The 23,853-nt window shown below is 45.5% G+C and overlaps 1 non-coding gene and 1 pseudogene across 1 annotated transcript; one reads left to right on the top strand and one right to left on the bottom strand.

Moving 5' to 3' along the window:
- Nucleotides 1-9,205: 9,205 nt before the first annotated feature.
- Nucleotides 9,206-9,277, bottom strand: TRNAR-UCU (transfer RNA arginine (anticodon UCU)). The gene has a single exon. It is a non-coding gene; the product is annotated as a tRNA-Arg (tRNA).
- Nucleotides 9,278-20,703: 11,426 nt separating this feature from the next.
- Nucleotides 20,704-21,575, top strand: LOC127031343 (zinc finger protein 345-like; annotated as a pseudogene).
- Nucleotides 21,576-23,853: the final 2,278 nt, after the last annotated feature.

Here is a 23,853-nt window from a genome sequence, read left to right as displayed (position 1 = left end):
TGCAAATATAGAACCGTGGTTGCAAAGGTGATCTATACAGTTACAGATTAAGTCATTAATGTCACAGGAGGTGACATGGTATCAGTGAGACTAACATTGGAATGCTGCCTCCAGTTTTGGTGTCCTCAGTTGAAAACGATGAGGTGAAATTGGAGCTGGGGCAGCAAAGAGCCACCAAATGTTCTGAGGGCTGGAGAAAAATGCCTTCTAGTAAGCTATTGAAAGAGCTCAGTCTGTTTAGCTTATCAAAAGAAGATTGAAAGGTGACTTCACTGAAGTGTTGAAGGGCCTTAATGGAGAGAAAATATTGGGTGTTAGAGGGCTTTTTAATTGAGCAGAGAAATGCATAACAAGACCCAACGGTTGGAAGGTAAAAAGAGACAAATTCATATTACAACTAAGGCACAAATATTCAACAGCGAGGATGATTCACCAGAGGAACAGGCTACCAAGGAAAGTGGTGGATTTGCCATCTCCTGATTTCATTTAATGAAGACTAGGTGCCTTTCTGGAATGTGTTTGCCCCCAAGGTAGCTCTTGGGTCATACAGGAGGCCTGTGAAATGCAGGGGTTCAGATTAGAAGCTCTAATGATCTCTTCTGGCCATAAAGTCGACTAATTTCTGAAAAACTGAGTGTAGCATTGGCAGCAGCATCTGATATTTTCCTGTCTAGCCAGCTTACTTCCTACAATGAACGCTCCTTGAGTGGGGTGATCCACAGGGAGTAGCTCAAACCTCCAAAGTGCCTGGCCTGGGGCAGGACATTAGCACAGCAAGGGAGGGGTGTGGAAGTGACATCACAAAGGCCTCTTCCAGCACCTCAGACTATTGGTCAAAGGGGGTGGGGAGGTGGTGACCTCATAGAGAGATACTGACATCATCCAGGCAGGACAGGGGCGAGGGGCCAGGGAAACCTCAGAGACCCCTGTGGCTTTGCTTCAGCAAATCTCCTCCAAGTCTCTCCTTGAGGACTGACAGAGTATTCGGGTTCACGGATGTGAGCACCAGGAGGAAACTCTTTCGAGTTTTCTCCTTCCCTTGTAGTGATTTTACTAGAAAACAGCAGTCCCTCTTTAGAAGGCAAGAGCCTCCTGGACGTCTGAAACCTGTTCAGTCTGATCCATCTGGTGAGAGTTGAATTCTAGACATGGAAAACACAAGCTTAAGGAGGCAGAATTTTATTCCACACCTGGGATTTTGTCCCTTAGAATCACTAGAGACATTAGGGTTTGTCCTTTTTGTTTCACTTTTCCCTCCATCCATCCGTCCCTCCCTCCTTTCTCATCATCTCTTGTTTCTTTTGTCCTTTCTCCTGTTCCCCTCCCAACACCAGGGTGTGTGTGTGTGTGTGTGTGTTGCGGGGGAGTGCTCTGCAGCTCCCACTGTGGGTGGTCCATCCAAAACTGTAGGGCTGAAATAGTGCTCGGACAGTGATCCCCACTGTTGACCTGGCCCATCCTTTGTGCTATCTGGTGAGAACCCTCAGCCTCCCCTCCTCAGGCTCTACCCTGATTGGCTGAGCAGGGGATTATTGACAGGGAGGAGACTCAGGTCCTTGTTGTTCTCTTTTAAGAACAAGGAAATAAGTCAGAACCAGTTCTATGTTTCACAAATTTTGCTGCTTCTCTGCATTAATTCTCTCTGAGCAGTTCATGATTCTCTCTAACATTGCAGTTCTCCTCAAATACTTGCTGAATAATTACTGTGCACTGTTGTTGGTCTGAAGCTCATCTGAGAGCACTTTATTCAGGTCATTCAATGTCTGAAATTCAAGTTCCGATGGTTAGTTTGAAAATCAGGGTTATTGGGTCCTATTCCCAACTCTGCCACTGACTGGCTGTGTGACATAAGAGAAGTCAATTCTCCTTTCTCAGCCTTAGCTTCTCCCTCTTTCAAGTAGAGATAATAATGATCTGCTCCTACCTACCTCACAGTGGGTGGAGGATGGGGATCTATTGGAGAGTGTCACTAGGAGTAGGGCATAATATGAGGTGTCCTATTACGTTTACTCAGAGCAGATTAACACATAATAGAATAGCTGAAATAGTCTATTTGATTTGTATGGTTTTTTTTTGAAACTGTTATGAGCAGCAACGACTTAGCTCAGACTGAAGCATCTTATCTAATGTTCGAGATCTAAGTGTCTCCTCTTTGTGTGCGACAAGATAATTTAACACAGTGTGACAGACAGGAGATGCTTTTGTTTTGCAACAAAATATTTTTGCAAAGAACTTTTATCCCACTTGTTATGATTTTGAGAAACAAACTGGTTTAGTCTGAATGGGATTTTCTGACAGAAACAGTTGGAATGATATTTCCCCACCATCTCGATTCCTGGGCTCTATCCCTGCCTCTGAGGGGTTTGTTGTCCATTAGAACAGGAGTCGGAACTGGTGGCTTTTCTTTCTGGCTCTGCCACCGCTTTGCTTTGTAGGCCCTTGGGTAAGTCATTTCCCTTCTCTGGACCTCAGGCTCCTCTCATCTGTCCAATGGGAACAGGGACAGTTCTTGAACTCTGGGTGGTTGTGAGCCTGAGTGAGATAAAGGGCATTAAAGCCCTCTGTGAAGGAGAAAAGGGAACTTCTCAGTGACTGGGGCTCCTATCTGTATGGCCCCAATGGGGAAGGAAAGAGGTGGTGTGGGGGAGAAGACAGGCAGAAGGGGTCAAATGGGGCTAAACCAGAAATGAGGAGATTTTCTTCCTGTTAAAATATCCTGGAGTCTCATGGCTGAAAAGTCACGTCTTTAGTTAGGTATGAACCAGCAGCCTTTCAATTACCAGGCAAAGGTGTGAACCACAGAGACTGATAATTGCCTGCTTCCCAGCTTTGCCTAAGAAGCACCTGCAGTGGTGCTACTGGTTAGTGCAAAAGGGATAACTGCTGGGGTTATAAGTTCAAGCCTTACCTTAAATATTGGTTTCTATTACCCCTGTAGCTTCCCCAACTTGTTTTGCCCAATTCACACAGAAAGTACCCTACTAGGAAAAGGAGAATAAGTTCTGAAATGTGGAAGCTGGGGCTCAACTTGGAAATATCCACCCTCTGCTGCCATGAATTCCAGTAGATTGTTCACTGTCAGGGAAAATTGATCTATTACTACCAGGAAAGGTGTCTGGGCACCATATCCCCCTGCTTCTTCCAGTGCACCCCTGGCTCGGTCACGGCTTTAGATTCTATATGCATTGAGTCTAACTGTATTCTAAGTCTTCTTAGCACAACTAGTAGTGTCTCAGTCTCATAATCTGAAGGCGTTGAGTTCAAGCCTCTCAGAAGACAATGGTTTTCGCTCCCTCCTTCAAATTTTCTAAAGGAAATCAGAGAAAAGAGACTACAGGACAGTGTTTTCTAGACACCTTGGCACCCATCTAACACACACACACACACACACATAGAATCTTCTAAGGCATTAACTTTTCCTTCTCTATGGAGTTTGTATTCTCCATAGAGCAAAATATATCAAAAACATGCAAGTCTAAACCTAATACAATATGAAACTCAATACAGATAAAATCTCACCCTCAGAGATCTTCCAATAAGCTTCTTTTGCAGACTGGGCTTATTTCTAGTCTGGGCCCAATCTTTTCACCTGTCGTAATCCTTGTTCCAGCTCAGGTGGTAGCTAGGGGATTTCTTATGACTGCAGCCACCTTTCTTCCATTCTATCCCCTTATATAACTTTGGTACAAGGCAGCAATCTTTTGTGTCTCTCCTGGGGAAGAGCCCCAGGTTTAAGATGGATTCCTGTACCAGGTGACATGCTCACATGTCCTGTGAGAGCCCAAGCCTTCATTCTTCCTGGCCTGACTCACAGATGGTGCAGGAGAGAGCCATCTACAATCAGTTGTCCTGGTTAATGGGAGACATCAAGAGTCTAAACTACTATTAATGGCCCATACTTTTCATCATTAGAACAGGACCTCAGAGTTATATTTCATATTTCTAGTTTCAGATACAAGAATGATTGGTTCACACAAATACGATGAACACACGCAGTCGATTATAAACTTTGTAATGCTACCTTACATGCATAAAGCATATTTCAGTTACATTATATTCACACTCATTAGCATATTTTAATGAAGTCATATGGAGTGCAACGTCATAGCAGAGAAAGGGTTTTACTGCAGCACCTGGGAGCAGTTGAGTTTCATGTACAGGCTGTTCTATGAGTTTCTCCAGGTTTCTTGTAAGCACACAGGGCCCTTAGCAAGTGCTCTTGATACAGGAATGGCCCAGACATGATAAAGTGATGGGAATTGCATTTTCTTTTTTAATTTTTGTATTTCCAGTGACATTTCTGTTTGTGATTTCGTTTTGCTTTGCGTAACTGTGTTTTCTCCTGGATTTGCTATTTAACTAAAAAAAAGAATAAGGCCTCACTCAGGGCGCTGGATGGAGGAGCAGGCTGGGGCTAGGACTAGGACTGCTAAAAGAGCGAAAGCATCAGGTTTTCTGTATTGTTTCCTGCCCTCATTTTCTGAGTAGTTTTTTTTCTGCATGAAATTTGCTCAGTTGTTAAAGTGTCTGACTTTTAATCTGAGGGTCCAGGGTTCAAGTCCCTGGTCAGTAGAAGGACAATTCCCCAAGATTTTCAGAAGGCATCTCTTGAGGACTCTCTTTGACTTCAGTTTTTTCTTTTCAAAACTTGGCCTTTCCTAGGAAGGGCCCTTTACTGCTTGGGACTGAAGGTGCTACTTCCTCACCGGTCCACTGGCATTGCAGTCTGGAGGAAGAAAGGCCTCTGGGCCTGCAACAAAGTGCTGTGTGCTGATTTTTTGAGCAAATGTAGGGCTGGCCAGAAAGGCATGTTCCCACTGGGTATTCCCTAAGAGAAAAAAATTGTCCCCACAGAGTGTTTCATGCCAGAAGTCAAACTCTCTTGATAGGTCCCCTGCTGGTCCCATGGTGTAAGCGCTGGTATTCAGAGCTGTGAATCCTGAAATCAAAGTTCAAGCCCCTGTAGAATTGTGGGGTCCTTCTATTGCCAGCTAATTATTCTGGGATTTCCAACACTTCCTCTTGCTCTCTCCAGTGACATGGTAGCCTGTCTCTTGCCTGCTAGCTGTTGTGACTCACACAAGAGGGCATGTTTGATCCCAAAGCAAGGCCCTCACTTAGGCTCAGTCTGAACAGAGGTCAATGTAGCACTGCATGAGACAGGTCAATTTTATTTTGCTTTGTATAACTATGTTTTCTCCTGGATCTGATATTTAACTAAAAACATGGAGAAGCAAGATGAGCCTAGGGCTGCTAAAGAAGGAAGAGTAGCAAATTTTCTGCCCTCTTTTTCTTGACTAGTTTCTCTTCTGCACCAGACTTGCCCCTTGTTCTATGAGCCTGGCTAGCTGAGTTGGTAGCATATCAGACTTTTAGTCTGAGGGTCCAGGGTTCACATCCCTGGTCAGGTGAAAAGGGAGCATTTCCCCATATGGTACTCCTCCAACAACTGAAAAAGGCATCTCTTTAGGATATTATTTCACAACAGTCTTTTTTCCTCCAGGACTTGGTCTTTCCTAGAAAGGGCCATGTACTGCCTAGGATGGAAGGGGCAACTTCCTCACATGGCCACTGGCCTCTCAGTCTGGACTAAGAAAGGCCTCTGGGAGTTGCAGCAAACTGTTACATGCCAACTTGGTGAGCAAATGCAGGGCTGCGCCCGCAGGGTCATCCACACCAGAACTCTGCAGAGATCTGTGGGTTCCCTATTGGTCCCATGGTGTAAGAGCAGCCCTGAGGACTTTGAATCCTGCAATCTGAGTTGAAGTCTCAGTAGGATCTGAGGACAATTCCTGTGCGACCTAATCCTGCTGGGTCTTCCAAGGCTCTGTCTTGCTCTGTCAAATGATATGAAAGCCTGCCTTTTGCCTGCTAGCTGTTGTGACTTGAGCACAAGAGGGGATGTTTGATCCAGAAGGCTGGCCGTGCTTGGAGTCCTGTAAGTAGGGATGGGAGCTCCATTTCCTCTGAGTCCTGAAGCTGGGCTGCAGCCTGGCCTAGGAGGCAGCCCTATTGGTTGACCAACTGGCCCAAAGTCACTTGGGCGGTGTTGGTGTTCCCCAGCAATGCTGAAAGGCCTAAGGGAAGGAGGCTTAATACTCCTCCCTATCAGTCAGGGTGGAAGAGGAGGGCTGCAAGAGTGGGCAGGTTGATGAGCTGGGCCTTCTAGCATTTAGTTGGGTACATGGTGAGGAACGCAAACTGGGAGAAACAGTTGCTGGCCTGTGAGGAATGGCTCAGCCGGTGGCATAAGTGGACCTTGTAATTACCTACAAAGCTGTGATGCTCAAGACCTATCTTTCGGCTACAGGGAACTTCCTCAGCCATGTATTTCCCCCTGCTCCACGAGTGCTGCTGAGGCTGAACATGACCTTCCAGTTCTTGTGGGGCAATAGGATGTCCCTACCTAGACAGGAGATGTGTGGCTTTTCTGCCATATTAGAAGAGAGGTTGGGCCTGGTGGGCTTTGAAGTCTTTTATGGCTTTACTTTTTTGTTTTTACATTTTCAGTGGGTGGCTCCCAAGCAAGAGTTGACTCACGTGATCTTTCTTTCTTCTCCTGCTCTTTCTCAGCAAGGGGAAGAAAAAGAAGCTCTCCTTCAAGCTGGAGTCAGAAGGATAACATAAGGATGACTTCCTGAGTTCCAGCTCCAGTCCGTTGCTCTGCCAGCTGACTCATCGAAGGGCTGCCATCACTTTCTCCAGGTTCACCCATCAGTGTGTTCAAAATGGAAAGGGGTAACTAGTGGTGTTCCCCAATGGTGAATCCTAGGACCAATCCTATTCAACTTAGTCATAAATGATCTGGAGAAAGGGCTAAACAGTGAGGTGGCAAAGTTTGCAGATGATACTAAACTGCTCAAGATAGTTAAGACCAAGGCAGACTGTGAAAGAATTTCAGAGAGACCTCACAAAACTAAGTGATTGAGGAAAAAAATGGCAAATGAGATGTAATGTGGATAAATGTAAAGTAATGCACATTGGGAAAAATAACCCCAACTATACATACAATATGATGGGGGCTAATTTAGTTACGGTTAATCAGGAAATATATCTTGGAGTCGTCGTGGATAGTTCTCTGAAGACGACCATGCAGTGTTCAGCAGCAGTCAAAAAAGCAAACAGGATGTTAGGAATCATTTAAAAAGGGATAGAGAATAAGATAGAGAATATTTGCCCTTATATAAATCCATGGTACACCCACATCTTGAATACCGCATATAGATGTGGTGTCCTCGTTTCAAAAAAGATATACTGGCACTAGAAAAGGTTCAGAGAAGGGCAACTAAAATGATTAGGGTTTGGAATGGGTCCCATATGAGGAGAGATTAAAGAGACTAGGACTTTACATCTTTGAAAAAAGGAGACTAAGAGGGGATATGATAAAGATACATAAAATCATGAACGATGAGGAGAAAGTGAATAAGGAAAAATTATTTACTTGTTCCCATAATATAAGAACTAGGGGCCACCAAATGAAATTAATGCACAGCAGGTTTTAAACAAATAAAAGGAAGTTCTTCTTCACACAGTGCACAGTCAACATGTTGAACTCCTTGCCTGAGGAGGTTGTGAAGGCTAGGACTATAAGAGGGTTTAAAAGAGAACTAGATAAATTAATGGAGGTTTAGTCCACGAATGGCTATTAGCCAGGATGGGTAAGAAATGGTATCCCTTGCTTCTGTTTGTCAGAGGATGGAGATGGATGGCAGGACAGAGATCACTTGATCATTTCCTGTTAGGTTCACGCCCTCTGGGGCACCTGGCATTGGCCACTGTTGGCAGACAGCACACTGGGCTGGATGGAAATTTGGTCTGACCCAGCATAGCCATTCTTATACTCTTATGAAGGGAGGGGCAGAACTCTCTGACAGAGTTTCTGTTGTGTGGTGGTCATCACATTTGCCTAACGTGCAAAAGGTCCCTGGTTCAAAACCAGCCAGAAACAAAGTTGCTTACTTTTCCCAGCTCCCTGACTGTCTAGCAATGTTCCTACTGCTGCCACTGGCATGTACCTGTGATAAACCCAACCCCTGAAGGACAGAGGGTGGTGAAATGAGCTGAGAAAAAGCCTTGGCATCAGCAGGGGAAAGCTAGAGGATCTGGGCCAGTCACCTTTTGGAGCCTTGTGGCTTGGTCTCCTCTGCCCTGGGAGGTTGGCTGTTGGAGGCCGGCTCTTCCTGCTGGCCTCCTTTGTGTGACTTGCCAAAGGAGGAAGTGAGGCAAGAATGGGGCAAAAGAGGAAAGTCGAGCTGAGGAAGGCAGGGCAGAAGCTAAGCGCCTCAGTGTGGCTAAGTGGGGTTAGTAGAGCATCACCCTTCATTCTGCAAAGCCTGGGGAGGTGCGGTTGGCTGCTGGGAGGTAGAATCCTGTGCTTGCCTCTTGGCTTCCCAGGGGTGGCTACTTGCAACCCAGGAGAGGAAGGATGGTTCTGGGTGAAAGGAAGACAAGCAAAGCTCTGGGAGGAAATTTGGGTGCGGGGTGCGGGCTTTCTGCTCGGGAGTTGGGGTGCAGGAGTGGTGGTGCTTACCCCAGGCACTGCAACTCCCAAAGTGACCAGTACAGACAACCCTGCGACAGCAGCTCCCAGGTCAGCGGGGATAGTGAGTCTCCATGTGCCGCTGCCTGCAGGCACGGGCCCCAGAGCTCCCATTGGCTGCAGTTCCTGGCCAATGGGAGCTGGGGAGTTGGTTCTCGGGGCAGAGGCAGCACATGGAGACACTCCCCCCACCCCAGGGGATGCTGGGACATGCCAGACACTTCTGGGAGTGGCACAGAGGGACGGAGGCAGAGTGGGCAGGGAGCCACCTTAGTGCTGCTGACACATCTTTGCACACCCATTGGGGGAGGGGGGGCAGAGGGCCTCCATGCGCTGCTTAGAGTAGGGGCAGAGCACAGAGCTGCCTCCCCTCCCGGGTCTATTACAGGAGTGGGTGAGTGGGCTCTTTTGGCCCGCAAGATGCAGGAGGTCAGACTAGATGATCACATTGGTCCCTTCTAACCTTAAATGCTCTGAGTCTAAAATGGAGAGGGAAGTAAAGAAAAAAAACCCCAAATATTGTAATACCAGGGTGACTCCACCTGCTCACAGTATAGTCCTGCCCCTTTATTCTTCCCCTGGGTGTTTAATGATCTGCAGGACATGGATTCTCTCACTCCATTGATAAACTGATACAATGTGACTGAAATTAAAATAGTACCTCAGTGTGGTGGCTGGGAATTGAACCCAGGTCAACTGCTTAGAAGGCAGCTATACTCACCACTATACCACCAACACATCAGGTGAAATTATGGCTTATGCTTGCCCAATGAGGCTAGGCCAGAATTGAGGCATTTTCCTGCCTGTTAAAATGTATTGGATTCTCTTCACAAGAAAGCCAAGCACCTCTATCTTCACCTGGGTTTGAATCATCAGCCGTTCAAATAGCCACCAACTTTGTTAATCACAGACACAGGTAACTGCCTACTTCCCAAGCTTGTCTGAGCAGCACCTGTAGGGATACAACTGGCTAGTGAGGGAGGCGCACTGCTGGGGTTATGAGTTCCGGCCTCACCCAACGCACCGGTTTTCATTAGCCATGGAGCGTCCCCCATTGCTTTGTCTCATTCACATGGAAAGTGCCACACGAGAGTGATGAGAGTAAATTCTAAACTCTGAAATGCGGCGGTGGCCCAGAGATTGGGATAAGGGGTTTGAAGAGAAAAAGCTCTGAGTATAAAACCAGACAGTGTCCAGGGGTAGGTACGGTACAATGCCTCAACAGGGAGCCGTGGGGTGGGGGTTTCACTCCCTCTGTGAAATATCCTGAGAGGTATTTGAAGATGAAGATAACACCATGGCTAACAGGTGACTGGCATGTCCTGGGTTAAAGAAAGGAAGGGACTTGAGTTAATAGTCTGAAGATTTGTGTTACCATCACTGTCTGACCCCCCTTCAGCTCAGAGCAGGTTTGTACGTTGCTGTGTGGAATGCACAGACTCCTGCAGAACAGGGGCAGCTGTTTCCAAGGAAGGGAGCCTGGCACTTAGGAGACTTTCTACACTTGCTGTTTTGAAGCAATTCAATAAAATAACGGTGGAGCTACAATGTCCGGTCCAAAATTTGAGCCCCCTGCTGAAAAAATCCTATTTTAGGATCTAAACAGGAGGCTTTCAGTGCTAAGACACCTGACCAGAGAGTTGGGGACGTAACAGCTGCTGACTCTGAGGGTCCTGGGCTAAATCCACTTGCAGGTGGAAGCGTTTTGATTTTTTTGATTGAAAATGAGCACCAGCTACCAGGGGAGAAGCCCTGTGAGTCGCTGCCACTGGGAAAGGGCAGGGGAGAGGGAGCAAGAGGAGAAAGGCAGAGACATTGGAGACGAGGAATTGGGGGGAGAAGGAGAGAACAGAGAGATAATAAATGATTGAAGCAGAACAGGTGTCCCAACTTGATCCTGCTCATCACAGGTGTTCAGAGAGACAGGTAATTGGAGGTTTTCCAGTGTCAAGTCTGAACTTTGATTCTAACAATTTGAGTTCAAATATCATGGGGATCTCCACAGACCTGATCTCTTCTCCCCTCCCCTTTTAGTATTAATTTTTATTTTGACGTGTTTGGCTTAACCGTGATCTTCTCCTTCCCCACCTGTATTGCAATTTGGGGATTATTTTTATTTTGCCTCCCTTTTGTTCATGTCATTATAATTGTAACTGCAAAGGAATCTGCAGGAGCAAAAACTAACTCAAAACTTTATTTCCCCATCATGCCGGAACATCATACAAACAGCTCACACAGCTGGAATCATAACATGGAAGGCCAGGGATGGGAGATGCAGGTTTCCAAATGTTCTGTCTGTCTCAGATGGCACATTTCAGCCCCTTGTATGCCTCTATCCTGTATGACCTGCTGGGCTTTGAGACATTTATTGTCTCATTCTATTGATAATGTGATTGTAATACAATGTGACTGATATTACACCACTTCCAGAAGAGGAAAAGCCATTATTACATTGGCTTGGAATCAAACCCACATCAACTGCTTGAAAGGCACCTATGCTCAAAAGTATACCACCAATGCATCTGATAAAAGTAGCTTTCCTACAGGCTTTGTGTGCTGGCAAAGGGGGTGACACCTGACCACAGAGTTAGTGAGCAGGGTGGATGGGCTGGAAGCTGCCTGACAGCTGGGAGCAGAGTTAGGATCCCAGAGTGACTGAAAGGGGCAAAGGTGAAAACAGAGCTCATTGGGAGCTGGCTCCACCCCCAGGAGAGGGGAACTGAAGATCAACTTCACTCACAGAAAAATCTTCGCTGAGAAGGAAGGGGACAGCTTGTTTTAAAGACCAGGTTTGTGTTTGTTCCTGCTACATATGGAGGGGCTGGGTAGTGCTGATTCCAGCCCCCAGACTCTGGGAGGATAAGGAACAAATTCAGGCTGCCAGTGACCTGCAGGAGGGAGATGACCTTTTGACAGTGACAGATGCCTCATCCTAAAGGCCTTTGTCTGCCCCCTTCTAGTGACTGTTTGGTACCGGAATGCAGCCACCACTCCTGGGTCTCTCCTGGGGAAATAATATTTCTGTGCAAAACACCAAAGCTTTTAACAGAAAGGAAGAAAAGGAGATGGCAACACAATGGGACTAGCACATAAGGAATGAAACACAAGATGCTTCTCCCATGTGCATTGACTTTTAACCTTGGTTGCAGTGGTGTTGTATCTATGTTGGTCCCAGGGGTCCTCTGGGGGGCGCCTGACATTGGTCATTTTCAGAAGACTGGACAGTGGGCTAGATGAACTGGTCTGACTCAGTATGGCTGTTCTTATGTTCTAACTGCTGTTTAGGAAAGAGACGACCTTTCAGGCTACACAGAACTGGAGCAGGGTGCTGGGTTAGCTCCAAAGCTTGTCTCTTTCACCAACAGAGGTTGGTCCTTGACAAGCGCTTACCCTCACCCACCTTGTCTCTCTTGGACTCTGAAAAGTGTTTTCTCTCCACTCCCTTTGCAGAGAAGTTAAGTTTCCCTTTGGGCAACTATCAGGCTGAAGCAATTGTATTGACTGTGACATTAGAATTGAAGATTTAATATTATAAATAAATGAGTCAAAACCTGAGGTTCTGGTTTTCACATTGGTTTTTCTAACTCAGTTCCCAATTCTCTTCTAGAAAGGCCTCCGGGATGCCTGCCCAGCCCAGCAAAAGTGGCCAGGAGAAAGCCCACAATGCTGCTCTTTCAGGTAGTTGAAGGCTGCTATCAAATCCCCCCTCACTCAGTCAGTACCCAGTCTGTGGCAGTGCATAGGATTCTTCCACCCTAAGTGCAGGACTCTGCACTTCTCCTTGTTGAACCTCCGCAGATTTCTTTTGGCCCAATCCTCCAATTTGTCTAGGTCACTCTGGACCCAAACCCTGTCTTCCAGTGCTTGGATTCTTTACATGCTTTCACAGAGCGAAGAGCATATGTTCCATGATTTCATAGGGCAGAGTTCTGTGCTATCGGGAGCTTTCCCTGTGTGAATTTGACAGGCGAATCAGCATAGAGAGACATTGTGACCTTTCTCAGGGTACTGAGGACTGTGAGTCTCCTTGTTGCCACTTGCCACAAGGAAGAGGGAGTTTTGCATTTGGCAGCTGGATGTTAGTGACCAAACTCACCAGCCTGCTGGAACTCAAGGACCCTCCTCTGAGCTACAGCAGCCACCCTAACCCCTGAGTTCCTTCAGTGTGTCCCTCTCTGGGGTCCAGCCTGGATCACCAGATCCTCGGTGAAATCCTAGATCCTCTCTTCCCAAAGTATTCCAGGTTACTAATTTTACTGTGGACCATTGCTGAGGTATCTCACACAGCACTTGAGTACTGTTATTGAACAAGCAAAAAAAATTATTTCACAACGGATAGCAGTATTAATGAGTTGCCGGTGTGAAAGTCTGTCTGGAACACATCCACAGCTTGGATGGCTCATTCAGTCCTTTGTTCCAGGGTTCAGTTTGAAGAGAAGTTGCTCCAGAGGCAGGAAGGAGGATTGATGACAAAACGGAGATGATGCAGCTGCGCTTTATATTCCTTTTGCTATGTGGCTTGTTCTTCCTGTGTCCCAAACACAAGATTCACAGCACATGGCATGGAAAAGCCTTGGAGTTCTCATTACACAGGCTTACCCGGGAATGTCTTACTGACTCAATAGGTGTATCCCCTTGGTCCTTTCCATGGGCTCATTGTACAGCTGATGACCCTCAAAGGGCCCTCAAACAGGCTAGGCAGTGTTGATGCCAATATGTCTGGAGGTGTCACCCAGAAACACTGCCCAAGTCTGGAAATACAGATATACCCTACATATCTACAACTCACAATACAAAGGTGATCGATACATAGAAACAAAATGATCATACTTGGAAAATCATAACATTTTCACTGACACCTTTCATGGCATATCTAGCCTGATTCATTGCAATTTTATCAGATTTTATTATTTTATTATTAATACCAAAGTGTCTCACAATTCCATAAAGTGTCACACTTGGAAACGAGTGAATTTCCAGGTCCATGAAGATGCCAGACACTATGCTTAGAGGGATTGAAATACCCACATAGAATCATAGAATCATAGACTCATAGGTCAGAAGGGACCAATATGATCATCTAGTCTGACCTCCTGCACAAGGCAGGCCACAGAACCCCACCCATCCAATTTTATAACAACCCCTAACCCAGGACTGAGTTATTGAAATCCTCAAAATTGGTTTGAAGACCTCAAGCTGCAGAGAATCCATCAGCAAGCGACCCGTGCCCCACGCTGCAGGGGAAGGCGAAAAACCTCCAGGGCCCCTGCCAATCCGCCCTGGAGGAAAATTCCTTCCCGACCCCAAATATGGCGATCAACTAAACCCTGAGCATGCGGGTAAGACTCACCAGACAGCACCCAAGAAGGAATTCTCTGCAGTAACTCAGTTCCCATCCCATCCAACATCTCCCCGCAGACCACTGAGCAGACCTATCTGGTGGTAATCCAAGATCAATTGCCCAAATTAACGATCCTATCATAACATCCCCTTGATATACTTATCAAGCTTTGTCTTAAAGCCAGAAAAGTCTTTTGCCCCCACTACTTCCCTCGGAAGGCTGTTCCAGAACTTCACTCCCCTAATGGTTAGAAACCTTCCTCTAATTTCAAGTCTAAACTTCCTAATATCCAGTTTATACCCATTCGTCCTCGTGCCTACATTAGTACTAAACTTAAATAATTCCTCTCCTTCCCTAACGTTAACCCCCCTGATATATTTATATAGAGCAAGCATAACCCCCCGCAGCCTTCTTTTGGCCAGGCTAAACAAGCCAAGCTCTTTGAGTCTCCTTTCATAAGGCAGTTTTTCCATTCCTCGGATCATCCTAGTAGCCCGTCTCTGAACCTGTTCCAGTTTGAATTCATCCTTCTTGAACATGGGACACCAGAACTGCACACAGTATTCCAGATGGGGTCTCACCAACGCCTTATATAACGGTACTAACACATCCTTATCCTTGCAGCAAATACCCCGCCTGATGCATCCCAAAATCGCATTTGCTTTTTTAACAGCCATATCACATTGGCGGCTCATAGTCATCCTGCTATCAATCAATACCCCAAGGTCCTTCTCCTCCTCCGTCGCTTCCAACTGATGCACCCCCAATGTATATCTAAAATTCTTATTATTAATTCCTAAGTGCATGACCTTGCACTTTTCACTATTGTATTTCATCCTATTTCTATTACTCCAGATTACAAGATGGTTCAGATCTTCCTGAATAGTATCCCTGTCCTTCTCCGTGTTAGCAATACACCCCCAGCTTTGTGTCATCCGCTGGGAACACACACTCTTCTAGAAAATTATGATCAATTTTGTACACAGTATGGCTTGTGAGGTATCATCTGAAAACCCATAACCTCCTGGATATTATCCTCCTGTTAAAATGTGCAGTAAGACTCCTTTGGTTCTGCTCTTTTCTAGCCTTGTGTTCAGAGACTTTGTTATGAGGTGAGGGGAGGGAGAAGGGAGGTTAAAAATCTCTCTGTGGGCTTAGCCTGGCAGCAGGGGCCAGTTCTACAGTGTAATAACATGCTTGATCTCTTTCTCAGCATGGCAGAATCTAGGGTGTCTGTCTGCAGGGAAAGGGCCTGGGAGAATCATCTGGTGAAATTAACTAAAGCCTGTTCAGAAACCCCCACAACTGCCCTTCTCACCCAGACAGGTTGTAGAATGACGTCCTTTTTTTGCTCCAGCTCATCCCATCCTCCCATGGGAGAGGGAAGAAAAATGGGTGCAGGGGAGCCTGTTAAGGTAGGGATTATCGGGAGGTTGCTGGTGGGTTCCTGCAGGGCAGGAGAGGGACAGCAAATACACCAGAGATGGGAAGATTTGCACAGTCTGGTTTGGAGGTTGGAGCGGGGCAGGAAATGCACAGGGTGCGGAAGGGAGGAGGACAGCTTGAGATAAACCTGCTGGGAGTTGTTTATTAAGTGGCCTAGATTCTAGGAACAGGCCCATATGAAATTAGGTGGTGGAAATACCCTAATTTGTGAAACTGAGAATAACCCACCTTCATAGAGCTAGTCAAACTGACCAGACTCCCAGTGCTGGAGCCCGACCTGACTAACCAGCGGCTGCTGTGAGATATGAAGGGGGAACCCATCAGTGAGGTTTAGGGGAGCTGCCTCTCCCTTCATATCCAGCTCCTCACGATGAGGTTATTGGGCTTCCTACCAGGGAGCTCTCCCTTGACCCTGCTTGGACCTCCATCTCCTATATCGGTTGGTGGCTAGTAGGGGAGTGATGGATCTGCTGAGAGAGACAAGGGGCTCTCTCTTGGTCCCCTTAACGTGGTGTTTCCAGGACGCTCTTTGCAGGGTGGGGGTGGGACTCTGTTAACTATGATCCACCCAGAGCTTGCATTTGATTGGCTCCTCTCCCCCACAAAGTGTGGGGCTGAGAGTGGGACATCACGTACTGAGTGTTGGACTCTTACTCTTTCAGGGGCCGGTGACCTTCGAGGATGTGGCTGTGTATTTCACCAGGGAAGAGTGGGCTCTGCTGGACCCCCCTCAGAGAGCCCTCTACAGAGATGTCATGCAGGAGAACTATGAGAATGTGACCTCATTGGGTAAGGATTCCCGTCCCCTTGGTTCTTGGAATAGGAAATGAAGAGATAAGGTTCATGCCAACCCCACAATGCCACCTTTACTCTGCCCTGTTTCAGCATCACCCCAATATGCCAGTGACACACACACTGCCACAGGCTCTCCCCTGCTGCAGAACATTTTGGGAACAGAGCACAGGAGCTGTATCACACAGTGTCAAATAGCTCCTGTTTGCTCAAGTGAACTTCTTTGAGATGGGATGACCATATCTGCATGGAGTATTCGAGATGTGGGCGTACCATGAGTTTATATAGAGGCAATAGGAGATTTTCTGTCTTATTATCTGTCCTTTTCTTAATGATTCCCCACATTCTGTTCACTTTTTTCACTGCTGCTGCAGATTGAGTTGATGTTTGCAGAGAACTATCCACAGTGACTCCAAGATCTCTCTGTTGAGTGGAAACAGCTAATTTAGACCCCATCATTCTGTATATATAGTTGGGATTATGTTTTCCAATGGGCTGTAGTATGTGTTATCCTGACATCTAGTACTGCTGAGATCCTGAATTCAATGATATCCCTGCCCTTCCTGTTCCTTTTCTCCACCAAACCCCATCAGCCCATGGTTACTGTTCCCAGCTTCCCCATGACTCTCTCATTGTCTCTATCTCTGGACCTCTCTGTCAACAAGAAGCAGTGCCAGGGAGACTTGCCTTCTCTCTGGAGTCTTTGATTTCTGGGACATAGATTTACTTTCTCTGTGTTTTAGGAGACTCTTTGAAATTGAGTGTCTGTGATATTAACCACAGTGCAACCTGGACTGTTGAACAGCTGTGTCCCCTAAGTTCTCAAGCTGGGGTGCCTTTTCCACTGCTCTACTCTGAGAGCAGCCACTCCTGGGCAGTTCACACATAGCCTCCAGCATGTAACTCACTCCCAGCTATACAGTTTTGAGTGCTGCTAGTCAGTGACTCACAAATTACAGTACCTCACAGGAGAACCCCAGAAAATTCTCTGCTCCCCGACTTTCCCCAGAAATGTGCATCTTTCCCTGTCCAGCACACTCCTGAACAACGCAAGCTCATATGAAGTCTGTCATTTCATCAGTAGAAAATGACATGCGCCAGCCTTGTTATCCCAAATGGAGTTTCCAAAACACTTTAATACAAACACACTGGTTAGATAAAGAATAAAACAAGATTGTTAACTATAAAAAAAAGTTAAGATACAGATAATAAGGCATAAAGCTCAGAATTGTTTACAAAAGAAATGCAAGATAAAACACAAACTAATGTCTAAGTTAACAAGCTGAAACGGATTCAAGACAAATGTTTCTCTCACACTGTGCTGAAACAGGCTGGTTTTCCTTTCAGCCAGGACTCAGCCTAACCCACCCCTGCCGCCCGCGTTCAGCTCTTCAGGAGTTGTCATGAGCAGAGGGAAAGGGCAGAGAGAGAGAGTCTCAAGCATTTTCCTCACCTGTTTTTAGAATTCAGTCCTTTGTAGTAGAAACCACTTCAGTTCTCAGCTCAGTCACGGAGACAGGATGTCTGTTGGAGATGTGAGAATTGTGCGGGAAAGTCTACAGAAAGAGTTTTGGAGCTTTGGTCAAGCTAGTAGGCCTAAAGTATTAGCTGAGCTTGTTTCTCTGTGTAAAGGGCAGAGAAAGGCAAAGTGGAATGGAAAGTCCCCAAAATTGGGGAACAATGGCTTAGTGTGCCGAAGGGGCCTAAGTAGGTGAAGTGGAAAGTCCCCAAACACACTGATTTGCAATAACCGAGATTGTGAAACATAACCACAGTGGAAGTGTTAGAAAAGTCAAACTACAAACTAGAGTAAGAATAACAATAAGAGGATAGGCCGAATATGGAAAAATGATTGTTCAGCTTGTTTTTGACCTGCATCATATTTTGCAATATTTTCCAAATAAGGTAATTAATGTGCAACCTATGTGTTTGTGGTTTTAAGCTTTAAAAGGCTTGTGTGATTTTTAGCTCAGGGGGACAGCATTTCAATAGCTGTCCGCCCTTGCATGCTTGTAACCAAGAAAAGAGCCTCAGGCTGAGCTGATTCAAAATCAGTCATGTGGTCATTTTCCACAACAGCTTCAAGAGGTCCCTGTGATGGAATGTAAATGTCTTCTTCACACCTTCCTCCTGCAGGAGAATGGCTTTTTAACCAGGTGTTTGCCTTGCTGTCTCTGAGGAAATGGTCTCTGGGTGTTCCTCAGAACTGTAACTTTTTCAGTAATATCATACTGTAAAATCTCATAACTTTACATACAGTGTTACTACACATTTTAACAGGAGGATTATATTCTGTAGGTTATGGGTTTTCCAATGATACCTCACAAGCCATACTGTGTACAAAATTGATCATAATTTTCTAGAAGAGTGAACACAGGGGTACAGATTGACACAGTGTCTGTGTTTGTGTTCCCCTCAGCTTTGTGGGTATTTCAAACCCTCTAAGCATAGTGTTCGGCATCTTCATGGACCTGGAAATTCACTGGTTTCCAAGTGTGACACTGTATGGAATTGTGAGACACTTTGGTATTAATAATAAAATAATAAAATCTGATAAAATTGCAATGAATCGGGCTAGATATGCCATGAAAGGTGTCAGTGAAAATGTTATGATTTTCCAAGTATGATCATTTTGCTTCTATATTTCGATCACCTTTGTATTGTGAGTTACAGATATGTAGGGTATATCTGTATTTCCAGACTTGGGCAGTGTTTCTGGGTGACACCTCCAGACATATTGGCATCAACACTGCCTAGCCTGTTTCATGGCCCATTGAGGGTCATCAGCTGTACAATGAGCCCATGGAAAGGACCAAGGGGATACACCTATTGTGTCAGTAAGACATTCCCGGGTAAGCCTGTGTAATGAGAACTCCAAGGCTTTTCCATGCCATGTGCTGTGAATCTTGTGTTTGGGACACAGGAAGAACAAGCCACATAGCAAAAGGAATATAAAGCGCAGCTGCATCATCTCCGTTTTGTCATCAATCCTCCTTCCTGCCTCTGGAGCAACTTCTCTACAAACTGAACCCTGGAACAAAGGACCGAATGAGTCATCCAAGCTCTGGATGTGTTCCCGACAGACTTTCACACCGGCAACTCACTAATACTGCTAAGAACCTGATCTATCCATTTTGGAATGTATCTGACTGCTTTCCAATTTCACTTCATTCTATCTTATTTCGTTTAAATCTTTAGTTTAGATGCTAAAGGATTGGCTGGGAGTGTGGTATTTTGGGTAAGATCCAAACCTATACTGACCTGGTAACGTGGCTGACCTTTGGGGTCAGAAGATCATTTTGTTTATGTGAGCAGTTTTTAAATAACCTCTCACTGTGCTGGATCTAGGTGCTGACTGGGAGTCAGAGAACTGGGATGCAATAAAGGGGACTGTGTGATTTCTTTTTTCAGCTTCTCGATAGCCTGTGTGGGTGATCACTTTTTCAGCCTGCCCCGATCTTGGCATTTTCAGTGAGAACTGCCTCTGGCCCACCAGGTCACACTAAGCACTGAAGTTAAATAAACAGAATTTTTTTTATGACAAAGTCTTATGAAATCAACTGAACTCCTTTGTTTTCTTTCATCTCAGCAAGATTTCCTCTTACTAAGCCTGATATGATCTCCCAGCTGAAACAAGGAGAAGAACCATGGGTCCCAGACCTCCAGGGCTCTGAGGAAAGAGGGATCCTGAGAGCTCTCCGCACAGGTGAGAAAACATTAAACCAACTCAGAATCTGTAAGTGCCTGAAGGAAACTTCTGGTATGCCCAGCAAAGCCCTTGGGAGGTCTCTCAGTTCATTATTGTCCCTAGCAGGGGTTGTATCCTCAGGGTAAATATAGCTCATGGCTTCCTGTAGATCCTAGCAGACACCAGGCATTAGCTTCTTCCCTTCCCCCTGCATATTTGGATAGGATGTGAAGGCTGAATTCATCCCCCTCCTCTGTCCTATTTAGGGGAAAAGTTTGGGGGAGTTCAGTTCCTGATTTTTATTTGACATGTCTTCAGCACCTGTTTTGGTTTGGTCTTCCCCTTTCCATCCCTGTTTTGAGGTTTCTGTCTCTATCGCAGCAGGTGATGCAATGACATGTGAGAAAGAGGAGCAGAATTATCAGCAGGGAAATCTTGAGCAAGTGGATAAACACAGAGCATTATTGCAAAGTTCGAAAAGGAATGTGTCCAGGAGTAATGAGGAGGGAAACTCTTTTGAGATTCAGCACAGACCAGAAAGGAAACCAGGCGGGGGAGAAATTGGGTAAAAGTATTTCCTCTCGGGGAACTGAGAAGGTCCTCATGGAAACCACAACAAAACAGGAAATCCTTAGGCGAAAGAGAAAAAATACATGCACTAAGTGTGAGAAAAACTTCATTCACAGATCAAGCCTTTCTGTTCATCTGAGTATCCACAAAGGGGAGACGCCCTACGAATGCCGTGAGTGTGGGAAGACCTTCAATCGCAGCTCAGACCTTTCTAAACATCGGAGAATCCACACAGGGGACAGGCCCTACGAATGCAGTGATTGTGGGAAAACCTTCACTCACAGATCAACTCTTTCTGTGCATTAGAAAATCCACACAGATGAGAGGCCCTATGAATGCCGTGAGTGTAGGAAAAGCTTCACTCACAGATCAGCCCTTTCTAGACATCAGAGGATCCACACAGGTGAAACACCCTATGAATGCAGTGAGTGTGGGAAAACCTTCAATAACAGCTCAAACCTGATTACCCATCAAAGAATTCACACAGGGGAAAGGCTGTATACATGCTGTGAGTGTGGGAAAACCTTCACTTGCAGATCAGGCCTTTCTGTTCATCAGAGAATCCACACAGATGAGAGGCCCTATGAATGCCGTGAGTGTAGGAAAAGCTTTATTACTAGCTCAGCCCTTTCAAGACATCAGAGGATCCACACAGGGGACAGGCACTATGTATGCAGTGATTGTGGGAAAACCTTCAATCACAGCTCAAACCTTATTACTCATCAAAGAATTCACATAAGGGAGAGGCCGTATAAATGCTGTGAGTGTGGAAAATGCTTCACTCACAGATCAGCCCTCTTAGAGCATCAGAGAATCCACACAGGGGAGAGGCCTTATGAATGCCGTGAGTGTGGGAAAAGCTTCACTGATGGATCAGCCCTTTCTAGACATCAGAGGATCCACACAGGTGAAAGACCCTATGAATGCAGTGAGTGTGGGAAAACCTTCAATCGCAGCTGAAACCTTATTACCCATCAAAGAATTCACACAGGGGAGAGGCCGTATACATGCTGTGAGTGTGGAAAATGCTTCATTAAGAGTTCGGCCCTTTCTGAGCATCAGAGAATCCACACAGGGGAGAGGCCCTACGAATGCTGTGAGTGTGGGAAAACCTTCTCTTGGTTCTCAGCCCATGTTAGCCATCAGAGAATCTGCCACGGAGATCAACATTGTAACAATCTCTAGGGCTATCAAGACTTTCTTTTCTTTAACACTTTTCTGATTCCCACATAGTAACTTTTAAAGCTCTTTGAACTGTTTGCAGCACCATTATCCCTCAGCTTGTCCAGATGAGTGGCCCATTTTTGCCTTTTGCAGTTCGCCCTCTTTTGAGATGGACCTATTTGTCCTTTCTATTGTCCCACAAGTAATTTGAGTGTCCCCTTCCTATGAGGAACCAGGGAATGTCACATTTGTACCATTCCTCCTATTGCAAAGTTATTGTTAGTCACCAATGATACAGATTGTATCATTGCCAGTTGTTCTCACGTTGCTCTGGGTTGTGCTGAAGAGCAGTTATATTGGGAATTTTTCAAATTAGATGTAAATGAAGAGGAGCAGGGGCAGGAAAAAAGTGTCATTTCAGCTTCCGTGACACTGGAAGGAGATGGGGTGACTCAAAGATTCCCTCCTTCTCCTTCACTGCAGAACTGCTACCTTTTGCCTGGGCCATGCAGAGTTTATGTTCATCACATTCTATCCATCCACTTCTCAAAGTGTCATGTGATGAAGCATTCTCTGTTCTCTGTGCTTGCAGATGATGTTTTTACTACTTTAATCCTATATCAGAATCGCTGTGACTGGAGATGAGTGTCAAAAGTCCTGGGAGGGGAATTCAAATGGATTCCAATTAGAGTGTGATCATTTAGAGTTTAAATCCCAGCTTCCATCTATTGTAAAGCCACTTCTGGGAAGAGGGCTGTTTTTCCCTTATTATGGGGATGCTAGAATACTAAAAAATTTGTAAATAACATAACTGACTATGGAGACAGGGATGAGGGAAGCAGGTGTGAATGGATCAGAGGACAATGTTGTGGGAGAATCTCTTGTCCCGGTTCTGAATAATCAGATGTAACCTGCTCCGGAATTTCACTTGACACTTTCTTTGTAATGTATTCTCTGTCTGTGATATGGGTTTCTATCTTTCCTGAAGGCTGTGTTTGGTCACCCAATTGGATATTAGTTCATTTTGATAGGATGTAGCTCAGATTTATTGAAGAATTGAAGACAATGACCCTTTGCTAAGTCTGCATTTATGATTTCAGCTTTGCTTTTTCCCCATCCCTCCATGATGACATGGAGAAAGTTGAAGTGCAGTTCTATCAACAGGAGTGAACTCTCTAATTTACTGGACAGGCTAACAAAGAAACAGCAGTGATTTAAAATCTCCACTCAGAAATGGTGAACAACAGCATAACCCCAACTAACTGAAGGAAGTGCATATGATCACAGTGTATTTCAGTTGTTTAAGGCAATATTGTCTCTGATGATCTGGGAAGAGAATTCCATGGTAAGTGATTTTGAACTAGGTAAAATGCTCATGTGTTTGGTTCCCAAAGCTTTTGTAACCCAGGCCCTACAGAAGATCTCTCCTAGCTAATCCTATGCTATGGGAAATGCAGCCGTTCAGGACACAGATGTAGAGGAAATAGAAGTGGAGTTCTTGTCGAATTTATCCTTTGTAGGTTCTAAAGATGTGTATAAAATAAAACTAGTGTTGAAAATGTAATATCTTCAGAAAAATGCCCATTTTTTAATAGAATCTGCAGCTGTGGTAACTAATGAAGATTCTGATCCAGGCCTGTATCCCGTCCCTTTCCTGGACCTGTGCCACTGAATTAAAGAAAAACTAGGTATGTTTCAGGAAGCCATTCCTCATTAACACTGCTGAGATTTTAAGTGGTTTTGTAAAGGATTCTACTTCAGAGAAGTGTAAATTTCCCCTATCCAAGACCAAGGATTTGGAAAGAGCTGAGGTTGAAAGAGTCCACACCCAGTTCTTGGTTTCCACCCCAGTAAAGGAAGCTATGGTGACCCAAGCAAAATTGTTTATACAACTCCACTTCCTACTTCAGTGTCCCTGATTACACTTCCAAAGTATGCCAGGGTTAGACTGAGAAGAGTCATCCTTCACTGTTTGGATGCAAAGAGAGAGTGCTTCATAGGACATTCCTTCCCTGTGGATCCCAAACTGGCTTCCTGGCTGGATAACAAGGACTTTCAGGCTGTAGAAATGATGGTAACCAATGAGGCAACGAATTTGTCAGCCTCCAATTTCAGACTTCCAGATACTCGCATGTTGAGTCCTGATACTATGGCTTTGTGTCTGACGCTGTGGCTACACAATTAAGCTGATGTTGGCACAGCTGCACCAATGTAGCTGCGCTGCTGTAGCACTGCTATTACAGATGCTCTAAGCCAGTGGGAGAGTTTTCTCCCATCGGACTTGATTAGTGCAGCCCCCGCAAGCAGCGGTGG

This window comes from Gopherus flavomarginatus, chromosome 11 (genome assembly GCF_025201925.1).
Source record: "Gopherus flavomarginatus isolate rGopFla2 chromosome 11, rGopFla2.mat.asm, whole genome shotgun sequence".
Taxonomy (NCBI): Eukaryota; Metazoa; Chordata; order Testudines; family Testudinidae; genus Gopherus; species Gopherus flavomarginatus.
The sequence above is the reverse complement of the archived record's forward strand: the minus strand, read 5'-3'. Positions and strand labels throughout refer to the sequence as shown.